This window comes from Protopterus annectens, chromosome 6.part0 (genome assembly GCF_019279795.1).
Source record: "Protopterus annectens isolate FY-2018-M chromosome 6.part0, PAN1.0, whole genome shotgun sequence".
NCBI classification, from domain to species: Eukaryota; Metazoa; Chordata; order Ceratodontiformes; family Protopteridae; genus Protopterus; species Protopterus annectens.
Window position 1 is genome coordinate 1316201798 of NC_056737.1, and position 18356 is coordinate 1316220153.

The following is an 18356-nucleotide window of genomic DNA, read 5'->3' on the forward strand; positions in this document are numbered from 1 at the left end:
TACCTGGACATATCCAGTGGAGCCTTGCAGTACTCTCCAGCTACATGTACACAAATGTTCATAGTATGTGCCATGATACACAATATGATACTGTGGAAACAGCTGCAGCAGGAATGGCATGGGGCAAGGCCACACATCCCCCACCATTGTCATGGCCATCACAGGCACAGAGGGATTCAAAGGAGGAACAACCTGAGCCTGCCCATGTAGGCAGAAGCAGGTGTTCCCAGTATGCCCAGGCTTTGGCAAAGACGCAGCACATAGCACATACACTGACATGGTAGGGGCCCAGGGAATGAACCCTCTCTCTGACTCGCACATACAGTAAAAGGGATGCCAAACATGACACTACCTGTGCTTTACCATATAAAGGGAGTGTACTATGTGCATCCAACATAGTCAGCCCTCCAGCACCATCCTCAATACTGGCACAGCCACAAGGTAAGTCAGTGTTCCTATCAATTGCTGAATGTAGTAGTATGTTCTAATAGTTGAATCTATGGTATGTATGTGAGCATGCAAGAGAATTGGGTGGCTGAATGGGATGGCAGCAGATAGTGTACACCTATATGGGCAGCATGAAATCCATAGCAAATACTGCTGTCAACATAGTAGGCAGTACCAGACAAGGTGACAAATTCCACTTCAGTACATGTGGTGGCCCAAATGTGTGTCCATAGGACACACACATGCTTGTCAGTGCAGCTCACATACCCACCATCAGCCTCAGCCAGCAGGACAGGTGTAGATGACCATAAAGAAAGGCTCGGCTAAGGCATACAATTGATGGCAATGGTTAACCACCCCCCCTCCAGACCTACACAGACAGACTACAACAGGTCTGGCAGTTGTATGTCAGTCTTGAAGGGTAAGAAGTCTGAAATTGAAATATAGGTCAATAAAACCTAAGATCTGTACACTACTGATATGCCTCCAGTCTGCATGATAGGTCATAATACAAAATGAAATGGAAGCCAACAGAGTACCTGAAATAGCAGTACAGTCATAGCAAATGTTTAAAGTTGTCAGGTGTGCCCTACCCCACAATCCTATCTAGAAATGCAGTAACATATAAGTGTGAGGTGTAATAACAGTGGAGCACAGATTACCTGAGCTGGCCCAATCTACAGGATAGATTGTTGCATGTGTACAATATGCAGGGGTCTGTGTGTTAGGTTGTTGTGTGTTCAATATTGTCTGGAAGTGGTCAGCATGTAGGCATGGATGGCTGTGTCTTGGTGGCCTATGGGCAGTACTGTGGTTGACAGGGCCATGTTCTGACAACTGCAGTGCCAACCACGATGCTTCTCAGCAATACCCATGTCAGTAGTCATCCAACTCACTGTCCAGATGTCAATATCTGTCACTGTCTGAAGGATGGACATGCCATGAATGTGGGCGTATACATGCACACAGTACACAAGTGGAAGTACCCTAGACAGAGTGCATAAAATTTAACTGTCAACTGCACACACCTTTGGAATTGTACATACAGGTTAGGAGCACATTAGTTGTCTGTGTAGTATGGAATACTGGTGTAGTCTGGCCAATCACTTGTAGACCACAAAAGGCACAGTTATGATGAGAGACTGCCCATGTCCCCGCACAAGCCAGCATAAGGGGAATGTCCCAGGTATATCTGTGAGTCAGCTGCAAGTAGTTTCCATATCACACATGCACTCAGCTCACCCCACCATCAGCCACAGGTTTATCACAGGTCATATCCTTGCTGTTGGGAGTGAGTACAGTATGACCCCACTTCTGTATGGGAATACCCACAGAATGCAGCATGCTGAAGAGGTGTCCTATGCAGGTGTGTCCCTAGCTGTAAGCAGCACCCTGTATGCATCCAGATCAATGGGTCAATATGTACAGGAACTATTGCCATTAACATCTCACACTTACCCTGTCACCCCATGGGAATCCACTTGCTCACAACCTGGGACCAAATATAAGAGCCCTGCCTCTGGGTAATCTGGTTGAATCTGTACAGTTGAGAGATATGGCCACAGCAGGATATGGCCATTCTGTTAAGTTGATATATGTACAACAAGGGGATTCTCAGCCACCATACTACCAAGGTGCTGGACCATTTACACAGACCCATCAGCAAGTGTCTATAGCTACCCCTCTAGAATGGCAGGAGTGTGCAAGAATGTGTACGGTGCGGACCACAATACTGGACTCAGCTTCATTCATCTTGTATTTCCCAGTAAATAACTGTGAGCAAATAATTATGTCTGTCAGTAGTCAATGACATAATATATCACAGTGTAAAACAGTACATATGTCTGAATATCTCTGCTAACACTAACCATGTAACACAAGCAGCACAGACAGCAATAGTTACAGTATCCCCCTGTCACCCATTGTGACTCCATATTGTCAACCTATCTACAGATATCATGCAGAAATAGGTTGCTATCTGTAGGCTGAGAACACCAAACCCTGGACTGGAGTACAACCCTACCTGGAATGGATTCACACACTTAATACAGAAGGTCATACTGGGCATGCTCCTACACTTAGAGAAATGAAGCCCATGTCTGACAACACAGTGGGCTATACATATCTGTCATTTGCAGATATCTGTGCACACACACCAAATTGTACACCATTTATGCTTCACACGCACACACTGGATACAAATACTCACACATGTCCAAGGCCAACACACTATAATATGTCAAACATACACACACAGAGATGTGGGGAAGAGAGAGATGGACAGTGACAGATAAAATTCCATTTTAAGGCCTGTCCCACCCACTACACATCCAATTAGCTGATATTGCATGATGTGCTGATGTCAATCACTATAGACATTCCTTTTGGCAGCCCTCATCCCTATAGTGTCTGTGGTGCTTGTGATAACTGTGTACCACAATAGTAAAAACCAGTATTCATGTAGCATTTGTATACTCAGTCCTGTCAAATGTAAAGTTGTGTGTGACTGAGTGTGAGTGTGTATTTCCAGAGGAATGATTTATGGCCCATTCATACACACTACACTTCCCATTGCCCATGTTAGCACTCCTGCTAATGTCAGTCACCTTGAAATATCCCTTTGACCAAGTCTCAGTCCTATAAGCTCTGTGGCACTTGCGATAACTGTGTAATACCGTAATGTCACAAACTAGTTATGTAGGAGTTCTGATCCTGGCAACTGTGAAAATGTGTGTGTTTTTGTGTGAGTCTTTGTTGACACCTGCTTTTGTGGTCATTCACACTTACTGCACTTCCCTCACCCCTTCTTTAGCACTGCAGCTAATGTCACTAACCTTCAAAGATACCTTTGGACAGCTCTCCAATATATAACCACTGTGGCACTTGCGATAACTGCGTAACACTACAGTACCAATACATAGCTAGGTAGGGGTTTGCAAGTGTGTGTGTGGATCATCAGTATCCTGTGTGGGTGTTGGTGTGATTGTGTAAATAACAGGATCCATTGCAGGGTGGGTTTTGCTACATTTTCATACTGAGGACACATATGTCCCAATGTCACATTACAAGGCCAACAGTTGTCAAACACCACAGAGGTTGCTGTAGACAATACACAGCCATACATTTATATATAGGCAACCATTATAATACCCAGAGACCTCTCTCTATCCACACATCAAACACAAACACACTTGGCTCTTTTTCCTTTCTTCTCTCTCTCTCTCTCTCTCTCTCTCTCTCTCTCTCTCTCTCTCTCTCTCCCTCTCTCTTTCTCTCCCTCTCTCTGGTAGATGTGGAAAAATGCATCTGTTTTGCATATGCAGCAACTTGACTTTGGTAGGTAATGCTCATGATCAGCTGATGGCTTGTGCACAAATTGGAGTACTCCACTTGCTAATTGCATGTGGAACACCTGTGGTATCATTCCTATAGCCAATTGTATGGAAAAACATTCCTATAAGTAAGCAGTGCAAGTGGGTGTTGGCCCTTCTCCCTCACTGTGAGCAGGACTTCATGTAGGTGTGTGACAAACAGCTTCATAGAGGGTAGCTGGAAATACCTATTACAAGAAACATTGTGGAGACAGGCCAAAAAACTGGAGGGAGATGTTCCAGACATGGGGACAGAATATAAGTATTACTGTTCTACATCTGAAGTAATGTTGGTTTAACAGGGTTTGTGTGGATATGGCTGTTCTGCATGATTTAAAGTCTGGCATGACAGTGTTATGTGGTTGAGAAAACTCTCACCTGTAGGGCTATCTGCCGACTGTCCACAGTTTGGAGCCTGAGATTTGGTGTGTTACTCACGCATTTTCTGTCTTCATAAATGCAGTAGCATACTCTGATTATTGTACTCAGTAAATGGTAACATCCATGTGTGTTACTGACTTCATATCCCTCAGAGGAAATATGTCACAACAAACCCTGTTACACCAGCAATGTTCTCAGTTTATAACTGCAATATGCCAATACTGGCCCTGTGTCTATGCCTCTGTGCCCCAACTCTGTCACCCTTTGTTCATATGTCATACAGTAAGAGGTGGATATGTACAGTATACCATTATTTAATGACATAATTCCTGATATCAAGCCAGTGATATATCAGACTGCCAGACATGTGAAGTATAGGAGGCCTAATAGTTGAGGACAAAACCTGGATATTCTGTGGTAGTCTATACAGTAGTGAGGTCTGTGTACTTATGGTGATTGTTGACAGAGTGTCTGTATTATGTAGCAGTGTATTTTGATCATGTTATTTGGCCTGTGTACAGACTGCGGTAGATGTCAGTGTTCTTGTTCCATTCTATCTGACAGTGCATGCTGCTCCAGTTTCTGATACCCTATCAGTCTATATGTTTGTAGGGCCAGACTGAGACCTGTCCCATACCACAGTCAGGCATCGGACTACACTGTGAATTGGGCCAGTATATGTAGGGTTAGTGCATGAGTAGCAAACATGATGATGACTTTTGTTCACACAGGCCATAGACTGTACTATTACTTAGGCTTACCATTATGTGACTGTGACTATGTTGAGATCAGTTGTGGGTATGCACTTTCACACTGGTGTCTGTTACTCCATGCTGTTACATGCCTGTAGTGCCTGCTATATTTGTAATTGCATGTGTATTCCCCCAAAGGTAAATTGGGTTAGCATTGTGGCAGTCTGCCTGTAGTGTAGACAGTGCTTGGTGACATGCCTAGCAGTGCAGTGTATTTACCCTAGTGTGATGTTATGTCCAGATATTTGTCAGATCTACTGTTGCCTGGCCACCATACATGTTGTGTATTTCTGACAAAGCAGTGGGCTGGTGTGAAGATGTATGTCACTAACTAGTGTGAAGTATGTGGCTTGGGATCTCTGCTCCTCCAGTTAATATGTGCTAAGACAGACAGGAGGGTGTGAATGCATCAACTGTGTGAGCTTATCTAGTCCAATATTTCTGATATATCCCCATTTTCATGGCTCTAAACATCCCCTTTGACAGGCTTGTTCCACATTTCTTGCACTAAGGCATTCTGTGTATACCTCCTGACTGACCAGATTGTTTCAGACTGTCCATGTTTATTGCTCATATTTCTTCTGTATTCCATAGGATCACTACTGTGATTTGTGTGGTAATTTATTATGATGGTTTTATGATGTCTTTCAGTAGCTGATGGCATACATGTCAGTCTCAGAAGAGCCTTCCTTCACAACATGTATGTTGACACAACCCCTGTCACTGTAGCAACATTCTACATTTATAACTGCAATACATACATTATGTTCCCTTGCACTAACAGGTTGAGAGTTATGGTGCTGCGGTATGACTCCACTACATGTCATAGGCCTATGTTATATATACATATATATATATATATATATATATATATATATATATATATATATATATATATATATATATATTACATATATATAAATATATATATATATATATGGGCCCCCTTGACATGGTCGACAATTTAAAAATGTCGAAGACCATATAGCCGAGACCATATGATCGACATTTGAAATGCTGACTATGCAGAACCGGCATTTCTGTAAAGTGCGGAATGGAAAGATTTCCATCCACTGTAGTGTGATCTCGGAGTTGGTATATTTAAGTTACAGGGGGTTTGGGGGGGCGGAGCAGTGTTAAGGTGAGTGTTTGTTGGGGGGTTTTTTTGTTCTTTACATGTTCGACATTTCAAATGTCGATCATATGGTCTCGGCCATATGGTCTTCAACATTTTGAAATGTAGATCAGGTAAACTAGACCCCTACATATTTATATACATATATATATATATATATATATATATATATATATATATATATATGTATGTATATATATATATATATATATATATATATATATATATATATATATATATGTATATATATATATATATATATATATATATATATATATATATATATATATGGGTGTACTTCATATGATCAAAAGACCATTTGACCTAAACCCAGTTGATCGAAAGTTCATTTGATCAAAAACCAGTATTCAAGACATAAAACTGGGATTTGTCCCCCTCCCCAATGCTGTGCTACCCTGGAGTTGGTATATATAGTTGGGGGGTGCAGCCCCCCACATTGGGGGGTGTTGGGGGCGAAGCCCCCCCAGTTTCCTTTAAAAGAAGAAAATAAAACAAAAAGTATAGATTCGCCCCCCCACACTCCCCCAATGTGAAGGGCACCCCCCTAACTATATATACCAACTCCAGGGTCGCACGACACTGGGGAGGGGGACAAATCCCTGTTATTTGCTTTGAATACTGGTTTTTGATCAAATGAACTTTCGATCAAATGGGTTTAGGTCAAATGGTCTTTCGATCATATAAAGTAGACCCATATATATATATATATATATATATATATATATATATATATATATATATATATATATATATACAGAGAGAGAGAGAGAGAGAGAGGGATAGAACTATATACAAATATATATATAGATATATATATGTGTGTATGAATATGTATATACACACACACATATATATATATATATATATATATATATATATATATATATATCTATATATATATATATATATATATATATATATGTAAACATATATCTATATCCCAAGTCAACACAGCAAAATAAATTACCCAACAGACAAATGAGCCACTGCAGATGAACGGTAATGTTACCCAAATAAAAAGTACACAAACAGTGGAACAAAGCACAGTATCCTTCTTCATACACAGAGACTCTAGACTCTCTTAAGTAAAAACGAACAGTATTTAATGAGGTTAGCGCTTTCATGATGAAGTAGGTGGCTTCTTCAGACCATATAAACAAAAATAGAACAAAGCATTTTATATATACTTACAAATTTAACAGATCCACAGGTGCATCTAATTGATATGAAAGGCAACACCCATTGCATTGTCATAAAATGCATTCACGTAATGCATAGATGTGACAAATCATTTAAAGCAGTATCACCAAAACATTTTAACTTCATCTTGTACATGTCGCAACTAATCCAATCCTAGACTCCATAAAAATATATAACGTCAATACTATGTATAAAAAATCATTCCATGCGTAGTATTATGGTCGCAACAGCACTTAATTTAAGTATCCATTCATTTCATGTGGACCAGCGCCTGACCCTTTCCGTCATCATATTGCATACTTGCACTCAATATAGACAGCATCAGCCCGTCCAAAATATTGTCAGCTCAAATCCACATTTCACCACCATATAAACAAAATTAAAAAAGCATTCTATATACTTACAAATTCAACAGATCCACAAATGCATCTAACTGATGTGGAAGGCAATGCCCATTACATTGTCATAAAATGAATTTACTTAATGCATAGATAGGGCAAACCATTTAAAACAATATCACAAAAAACATTCTAATTTCAGCTTGTACATATTGCAATTATTTATTTATGATTTATTTATTTATTTTACATTTGTTAACCGAGGGTGTCTGATTGAGCCGAAAAGGCCCTTTTTCAGCAGAGGCCCGGGGAGAAAAGCTCCACAAAAAAAAATTACAGACACATTTAGTTATTTAGACATGATCAGTATACACACAAATTACAAGAGATATATTTTTACAGTGGTATTCTGCACATAAACAGTTACAGTGGAGAGAACAAACAAAAAAATATTAATTTTAAAAATAAAGGTAATTAATAGATTTGTGGTGTACAGCTGAAATTTGAAACATAGGTAGAATACATACATAGTACACAGGTACAGTACATACCTTGTAGATTAGCCAGTGTTTGTGAGTAAGATTGAAAACAATTATCGAGTACTCCAGATTTAGTATGTATACATTATCTGCTTTCACTAGCCTGGGGAGCAATCATGGCACTGCCAACTTTGCTTGAGATGTTGCCTGATGAGGTCTTTAAAGGAGGCTTTGGATGATGTGTTTTGAATGCTAGTAGGGACAGAGTTCCATTTTTTAGCCACTGAACTACTATATAGCGCATCTCTATAAAAATACATAACATCAACTATATAAAAAATCATTCTATACATGATCTCATGGCTGCAGCAGCATTTAATTTATGTATACATTCATTTCATATGGACCAGTGCCTGACCCTTTCCGTCATTATATTGCATATGTGCACTCAGTATAAACAACATCAGCCTATCTAAAATGTTGTCAGCTTAAAAACACACTTCGTTCTACTTATTGTTGTCAGGTAATCCTCTGATCACATGCCATAAGTGCTACAAAACATTAAAATAATATCACTAACTGCAGACAACTAACTTCGCATAGAAAAAATATATAGGTAACTAGATAAGTCATTTCCACTATTCCAATCAGCACAATCCACCTTATATGTCATATGGCTTAATTCTATATACATTCTATTCTAAAATTTTGACTAAAGAAGAAGAGACAGTTATTAACAAAGGAATGTCTTTTATACCAGCACAAAGATCTGACTTATCAGGCACACTTATTGATATGAAACTTTTTGTAAGGAATGTTACGATCAAAATGTGCGTTTCTGATGATTCAGTATATGTTAGTAATAGTCAACCTTTTAGAAAATATAATAGTTATACTCTGACTAATTATCCAATATTGGAAGCCTTTAGTAAGATATGTGAAGATGAATTATATGAAGTATTATTTAATGAACAGCAGGGGAAAACATATAACAATATGACTAGGGAGGAACATAGAGCATTGAGATCACTACAAGCAGATAATCAAATAGTAATATGCCCAGCAGACAAAGGAAAAAAGGGCATGACGGTCATAATGGACAAGGAATTCTATTTTGGGTCCATGAGGAATATATTGGCAGACCCTAATACGTATAGAATACTTAGTTATACACAGGTAAAGAATATGATTAGGTATGTACTTATTAGATTCAATGACTGTTTAAATACACATAACATTACAATGGAACTTAAGAATTATCTGGACATCATACACCCTGTTGTTCCCATACTACAAGGTATGCCTAAGATTCATAAGGATCCAATCAATCCACCCTTCAGACCCATTGTTTCGGGGAAGGGGTGAATGACCGAACCTTATTCTTTATTTGTAGAGAGACACATTAGACCTGTCCTTGATCAAATTGATATAGTTTTAAGAGACACCAAACAACTATTACAAGATTTGTATGCATTTTCTGAGAATATGACTACTTCAAAGGAATATTCATTTGTAACACTAGATATTGTGTCTCCATTTATGATCATACCAAATACCAAGTGTATAGAACTGTTAAGAAAATTTCTAGTGAGATATAGCCAGTATGAGACTAGGTTAGTAGATCTTATATGTTACTTTACGAAAATAATACTGAAGAATAATGTCTTCATATTCTGGGATGCCCACTATTTCCAACGTGTTGGCATAGCTATGGGCACCAGTTGTGCCAATAGCTATGCCAACGCAGTGTTGGTAACATGGGAAATGGAATGTGTCTTTAATGGTCATTTGTTCTAGCATAATGTCTTATTGTATTATCATTTTGTCGACGATGTACTTATTATCTGGGCAGGTGACTGTATTACACTAAGACAATTTGTTGAACAACTACAGAATAGTACCAATTTTTTGAAATTCATGTTCAATCATTCATGTGATCAAATTAAGTATTTGGATGTTAAGATAGCCAAGTCTATTGACATAACAATCATGACTAGTATTTATAGGAAAGATTGTCACAGGAACACCCTGTTGCATAGAGCTAGCATGCACCCTAAACACATTTTCAATAATCTAATGAAAGGTCAGGGCATGCGTTTCTCAAGGTTGAATAACATGGATGATGCATTTGTGCAAGAAATTGCTATGTTGGGTGACAATCTATCTCAGTGGGGATATGATAGACAAGATATTATGACCACCTTTAGAGAAGTTAAAGAACTGAGAAGTGGAAGGGCTCGCCTCTATTTTTCATCCAAACATGACATAGTCACACATCAGAGGAGGGGTGCCTTCAATAGAGGGAATGTTCAGGTATCACTTGCATATACTAGTGATATAGGGAAGGTGAGAGATATTTTTAGGAAGCACTGGCTGTTGTTAATGACAGATGATAGGATTAGAAAGATCGTGGGTGAACAACCTAGATTTTGTTATAAGAACAGGAAAATTTTAAAAAGGATGCTCTGTTATCCAAAAGAGAATAGTAAAGCTGAATTGGAGAATGGTACTAAGCCTTGTGGCCAGTGCAATCAGTGTGTATACATTAGATCAGAGGACCACTTCTGCCATCCTGAGACAAGTAAACAATATAAGTTGCAAGTGATGACAGAGTGCAACAGTAGGAATGTAATTTATCTAGCCCAGTGTGATTGCTGAGAGGATAAGAGAACATATTAACAGCATTAGACAATAGGATAATGTGAGTGCCCTATTTAAATATTCCCAGAGAACTGGGCAAATGCATCGATTCTTATTTCTTGTATTGGAAAAAGTTGAGGTGAGTAATAGGATGGGGGATGTGAAGAACAGGACTGAGAGGTGTGAACTCAGATGAATTCACAAGTTAAGAGCAAATAAAGGTTTTGGTCTAAATGGAAAGACATCTATTAAACCTTTTTTAGATACACGGGGATTGCCCAGACCATAATTATGTGTTTCACTATAGTGGGTATATTTAAGATTATTGGCATATGGGTGCCCTCATATATATATATATATATATATATATATATATATATATATATATATATATATATATATATATATATATGTTTTCTATTGAATTTTAGTTAAATATAGATTAGATTTTATGAATAGTGCAATTGAATAGGCATATATATGATGTATAATTTACATCATATATTGATGGCATTATCCTTTATGCATAAGTAATCATATTTAGTAAGGATTAACAGTTATTGTGTTTGGAGGATGTATATATATATATATATATATATATATATATATATATATATGTATATATATATATATATATATATATATATATATATATATATATACATATATCACAGCAGTGTTATTCGGATCTACATGTTAGTTATTAGTCTGTACATATAAAATTCTGATATGCACAGACTTTTAGGTGTGATACATTGGTATAATTTTGTACCAACACACACAATTTCAGTGTGTATGTTTCTCTAGTTTTATTATATGGTGCCATATAGTTTTAGAGTATTCAACACTACATAGTTTTTATTATAATATGTATGTGCTGAGTTATTGCAGTTTCCACATAGAGTAGATGTAGAGTATTAATCTTTTGTTTTTATATCTTAGCACTGAGCGGATTAGTTGTTCCCTCTTAGTGCTTTATTGTATTTTATTTTATTATCTGGTAAGCGGGTTTTGTACCAGCGAGGTTTATCCACGGAGCATTTGTTCCTGTGTTGCTTTCATTCCGTAGGGACTTGTGTTCCTTGCATATGTTTATGTGCAGTATGAATACAGTATATTTAGAAATTATTTGTAGATAAAGTATGGTGGCTGTATATAGAATTAAGCCATATGACATATAAGGTGGATTGTGCTTATTGGGATAGTGGAAATGACTTATCTAGTTACCTATATATTTTTTCTATGCGAAGTTAGTTGTCTGCGGTTAGTGATATTATTTTAATGTTTTGTAGCACTTATGGCATGTGATCAAAGGATTACCTGACAACAATAAGCAGAGCAAAGTGTATTTTTTAAGCTGACAACATTTTAAATAGGCTGATGTTGTTTATATTGAGTGCACATATGCAATATGATGACGGAAAGGGTCAGGCACTGGTCCACATGAAATGAATGTATACATAAATTAAATGCTGCTGCGGCCATGAGATCACATATAGAATGATTTTTTGTATAGTTGACATTGTGTATTTTTATAGAAGATAGGTTTTGATTAATTGCAATATGTACGAGATGAAGTTAGAATGTTTTTTGTGATATTGGGCTGGATTCACGAAACCTCCGTGTAAGGGTTAATATGTCTTACATGGAGACTGCAGTCTAATGGTATGACGTCAGCATGCCATGCATATTCATGAGGGCATGCTGAATCATACCCTAGGCTAACACGGTCCATGTAGGAAAGTAGGGGGCGTGTCTGAATGCCGAGTTCTGCAAAGGTACACGCCCCCAGAAGAGTCAGAGTCCTGAAAGTAAACACCCACGAGCGAGTCTGCGCCCGCGGAAATGTCAAGGAACACAACACCACACATGCCCTCACAGACTATAACCCCAACTGTAATGTAAAACGTAAAAATAGCAGTTTAATTTTTTTTTATAATTTCCAAAATGTTTGCCCGTAGTTGCGCTAGTTTGTGCGGGTATGCCCTCCGCTCAGCCACAGTTAGCAGACATTGAAAAGCATATAAGATCTAAATATGCAAATTAAGCCAAGTAGCAATAGCGTAGCGGTAGAGATGTTGGCCAAAGAGGAGGTAGTCACGGTTCAAGCCCCCACAACATCATTTTCCATTTTTATTTAAATAAGCATGAAACAATCCCCTGACATATATATATATATATATATATATATATATATATATATATATATATATATATATATAAAAAACTATAATTTAAGTAAAATGTAATGAAATGGGCCATGTATTTTTGAAGAAATCCGACATAATAAAATATAAAAAAAGGATCATAATTGCCCATATCTTAGCAAGGCTTTAGCAAGCTGAATATGGGTGCCCTAGGTGAGCAGCGCTTTAACAAGCTTAATATGAGTGCCCATAGGTGAGCAGCACTTTAACAAGCTTAATATGAGTGCCCACAGGTGAGCAGCGGTTTAACAGGTTTAATATGAGTGCCCAGAGTTGAGCAGTACTTTAACATGCTTAAAATGAGTGCCAGTAGTTCAGCAGCACTTCACCCAGCATAATATGAGTGCTTATAGCTAAATAACACGTTACCCAGTGTAAGCCGTTTGCGTGGAGCTGTGCAGCGCGCCAACCAGCTTACCATCGGGCAACATTGGGCAAGCTGTATCAAAGCCGCCTTTACACAGACACACCTCCTAGCCTGTCTAGACAGTAGTAAAATAAAAAAAGCAATGCCTAGGGTCGAACCTGGGATACTGTGCACCATAGTCAAAGTACTGAACCACTAAGCCATGACAGTTGTACTGAGCAATGCAGTATTAGCATATATATAGGAATGAATGGAAATAGAAGCATGACAATGCAGATTTTTTTAAGCTGATAAATATCCAAAATGGCCAATCACAGATAAGTGCGAGAAAACCGGCATATATAAGCCCCATAGGCGGGAATACACAGCATAACTGATTGTGGTACATATTTGCAGTCAGGATGGCAGGTGCAGGAGAGGGAAGTCGCTTTAGAGCACAAAGGTGGGGTGTTGAGGAGTCAAAATATATGGTTTGGCTCCTAGTCCATGATCATGAAGCACAACTCATGCAGGGCCAGGTTCACTGGGGTGCGTACAAGGCAGAGGCGTGGAACCGGTTGGCACATGATCTCACCAGTGCCACAGGCATTCTGAGGACTGGTGAACAGGTCCGTCACCACCATGCGGACCTGAAGCGATGGAAGGAGGACCAACTGAACTGTTGGATCCAGGAGGCCCACCAAATGCCCAACGCCCCACTACTGAGTAAGTATCCATGTAATTAAGTATGTAAGAAATGCTATCCTAGCCTATAGTATAGACACGTATGTTCCAATATTACTTCCTTTATATTACAGCTGCAGGTGTTCATTCCGCGAATCAGCGAGCCTATGCTGCTAGGCTGCTGAGGTTGCACCACCAGGCAGGTTAGTAATTATTTAGCTGGTATTGTCATTGAATATAACTGAGACAGATTGTAAAAGAGTTCAGTGTTGTAACCCACTAATAAAGGTCAAATAAGCCTAGAAGAAAGATTCTGCTAGTATTGTAAGATTAGATAAGTGATGCAGCCTGGAAAAGAGTGTAATGCAATCCAGTAATAAAGATTAAACAAGTCTCAAATAGAGTTTCCACCTGTATTGTAATATCAGATAACTGCTGCAGCCAGAAAATGAGTGGTAATCAATCAACAAAGGATAGACAAGTGTCAAATACGTCCTTGTAAATTCTGACATATGAAATAAGTGAGTCAGCTGGAAAGGCTGTTGTAAACCAGTAATAAATGTTAATAAAGCCTAGAATTAAGTACCATTCTGAAATGTAAATATAAAATAATTGAGAGAGAGTGTGAGAAAGACAGTTTGAAGCTACCAAGAAAGCTGTAATAGTCTGGAATAAAGGTATACTGCAGTCACGACATAATGAAATGAATGAGACAGCCACAACCAAAGAGTGTAATGTGTTAAATAAAATACAGAACATGGACTGTGTCCGTCCCACAAATTGGATATGTTGCTGTACCCTTGCATTATGGAAATAGTATGGTTGTATGAAATGCTGAACATCCACAGTTGTCTAGACCCATATAAATCAAATGTAGCAGGATGCTGTACCTGAACACAGCCAGATATGAACATATATGAATAAAAATGGAATGTATATTAATGTAGTAGTAACATCCCCATCACCAACATTCCTAAGGTTACATACAGGAAACTGTACTAATACATGTAGGGGATATATATCTGCATCTACTAGGAATGTACAGTATATGTATAGGTAGTTTTAGTTGTTAATGTAAAATTTCTCCACCTTACCCTATTTTCACAAATGATGCCATTCCACACCAAACCGGGTATGTGTATTCACAATTAATTCCCATGGACATTTGTCCTGTTGGTTCATACATATCTGCATGTACGTTGATGCATGTGCTTCGTTCTCATTTCCAAACCTGATGGCCTGTTGCCACCAATCAACCCTGCATGCTGTTGGAATATGCACTGTTGTTCTAAATATGCATGTGTTATGCTTGCTGCTCAATGTTCGGAATTCATGGGTGTTTGGTTAATGGGAATACTGATGCATGCTGTTACAACTAATTTTGAATGGTGTTGTTTGTTACTATCCCAAAATGCCATAAAATACTGCTAAACATAGGACAACAGGGAAGGCAGGTTCCAGCGGACCCACCTCTCTCACCTCAGCTGGCGAGTGCACCTGGCACCAGTGCCCAGGCCGGGACCTCCTCCTCCGGTGGCCCTGTGCCACCTTCAGCTGGAAGCGCTGCAGGGGATGGGGCTCGTCCCCCCTCTGCAAGCGTGGCCGGAGGAGAGCCTCCACTCACCCTCCATAGGGTCCGGTCTGTGGTGCGTAGTGAGATCAGGCGTTCTGTGACTGATCCCCTATGCCAGCTTGAGGCGAGGGTGGCGCAACTCATGGGTGTGCCTGCCCATCCTATCCAGCCCCCAGCACAGCCCCGGCCTGGGCTGTGAAGGCACAGTGGTAACTGCCTATGGGTGGGGATTTCAGTTCCACTGTTGCCATCTGTGGGCTCATGGGCTTGCGATATCCAAACATCCGTCCCCGTCATTTGTGTTTACCCCCACATGTGTCATACTCCGCCCCTGTATGCATCTTGTTTGTCTTGTCTGTTAACCTCCCCAACCTACCTCCCCAAATATACCTACTTCCTGTACCTCACATTCCACTCTCACCTGAAAAAAAAATAAAAAAAGGGCACTCTGTTCCCACAAAACATTACGCCCCATACATAGCTGCCCAATTTGCACACATGTCCACTGGACATGTAAACTGATAATTCTAATTGGCAGTACAACATATTTTGTTGTCCTCACCCCTCTCTCAGGGGTGGAAGGTTTCAAATTTCACACCAAATTTCACACATATGCACAGCTGTTGCTGATAAAGAAATGGGCAGCTATGGGCCTTCGCTACATCCTTCCTGCACATCCCGAGCTTGTTTTCCTACTGTCCTACCCTCTTTGTGCCCCCTTTTTCACCACTTTCCTATCTCCCCATTTTATTTTCTTTAAAAGAAATTAGCGCGGGTGTTAGCGGAAATAAGCACTTTTAAGCAGTAGTCAGCGAGTGTGCGCTCAGCTAAGCGAGTGTACGCTTAGCTAAGCGAGTGTGCGCATGTGTAAGCATCACGCAAACCAGCGCAAACCCACTTACAACTGCTTAAAAGTGCCTTAGTCACTCTGTATGACAAGGCCTGCAGTCTGCTCATCAGCAAAATAAAATACTCCTGTCAGTCTCGAACCCCGGACCTTGGAAACACTAGTCTGCATGAATTACCACTGAGCCACGGCAGATATACAAGAACTTGGTGCTGAAAGAAATATATCATGAAATACAAGAAATGAATGTAAAGGGAATATAGGAAGGCCATTACACAAAGCTTGTTCCCTGAATCCTTACTGGCAATTCTTGTGGAAATGCATTACATTATTGTAATAAGAGAAACAGCCATGCTAGGAGGTAATAATGTTACAGTAGCACCTTACAAACCCCACACAGTATCAGAGTAGGATAAACACCGCCATATTTGAATAGGTATGAGGCCAGACTTCCCAACTGTGACTGATTTACAGCGATGTCCCTGATTTGCAAAAAAATGTTACCTGTGCCCCACTGACTCCCTGTGAAATGTACTAACAGTAGGCAGAAAGGTGGGGTATCCCACGTAATGGTGACTGTCAATAAGTTAAAGTAGACACTACTTGCATGTCAGAAATGGTGTAGTAATACATATGCTCAAAATACCCCACAGTCACAACTGCAGAATATCTGAAATATATCACGGGTGTATCCCACTGATATGTACCTTTCCCTGAGGCTGGTCAAATATATACCTGAGAGTATCTGAGGCCTGCAAGTGTCAGAAATACACAGGCATATCAGCCTGTCTGCTGTTACACACTCTGCGAATAGCTGTAGAATTACTCCCACAAGCACACCCTCATGTAGGAGTACAACACAGAAATATCAAAGGATATAGCCATCTAACAAACTAATGACAGTATAGCAGTTTACAAGCACTGCATGTGCCTGATATTCATAATTGTTAGTACAAAATACAAGGCCCTAGTACTGCTCAGCAGCAAAATAAAATACCCTTGTAAGTGTCAAACCCCAGACCTTGGGCTCACCAGACTGCATGCAATGCCACCAAGCCACAGCAAACATATAAGAACTTACTGCTGAAAGAAATATATCATGTATTACAAGAAGTGAATGTAAATGGAAAATAGGAAAGCCATAGCAACACATTCCAGTAAAGACAAATATCAGACCTTCAAGGAGTGAATGTAAAGGGAAAATAGTGAAGCCATAGCAACACATTGCAAGAACTACTGTTGTATACCAGTTAATCCACAACTCCCACAGGAAAGTACATACTCCCATGTAAACAGTGTTAGCATTAGCAGGTGTGAGTTAACACACACTGAGAAGAGTGCACTGGAAAAAGCAACTGTCAGGTTTCAGTGCAACGTGCATTTCAGTGGCTACAACACAGCCTTAGATATGAGAGACATACCAACCTTTTGACTGACACAACAGTGTCCACAGCAAACCAGCATGGTCCCCACCTTGCAAAACTGAAAGGCCTATGCCTACCTAACCTAACATTTTATAGCAGTGTCCTGAAATCACAGTGAGAACTGCAATTACCACACAACAGGCTGCATGCAGTTAGTAAATGCTGGCCACCAATTGGTGCAGAGGCCATCACATGCACATGTGCAGATACCTACAAAAGCAGCCTGTACTGCCAGTCCACACATGCAATAATATCATTGCAGCAACTGGAGGGAGAGAGAGAAAGAGAGAGAGAGAGACAGAGAGACAGACCAAAAGAAAAAAAAAAAAAAAGAAAAACCAAGCCAGCCAGCCATCCAGGCATCCAGGCAGCCAGCCATCCAGCCACCCAGGCAGCCATCCAGGCATCCAGGCAGCCATCCATCCAGCCACCCAGGCAGCCATCCAGCCATCCAGGCAGCCAGCCAGCCATCCAGGCAGCCATCCAGCCAGCCATCCAGGCATCCAGGCAG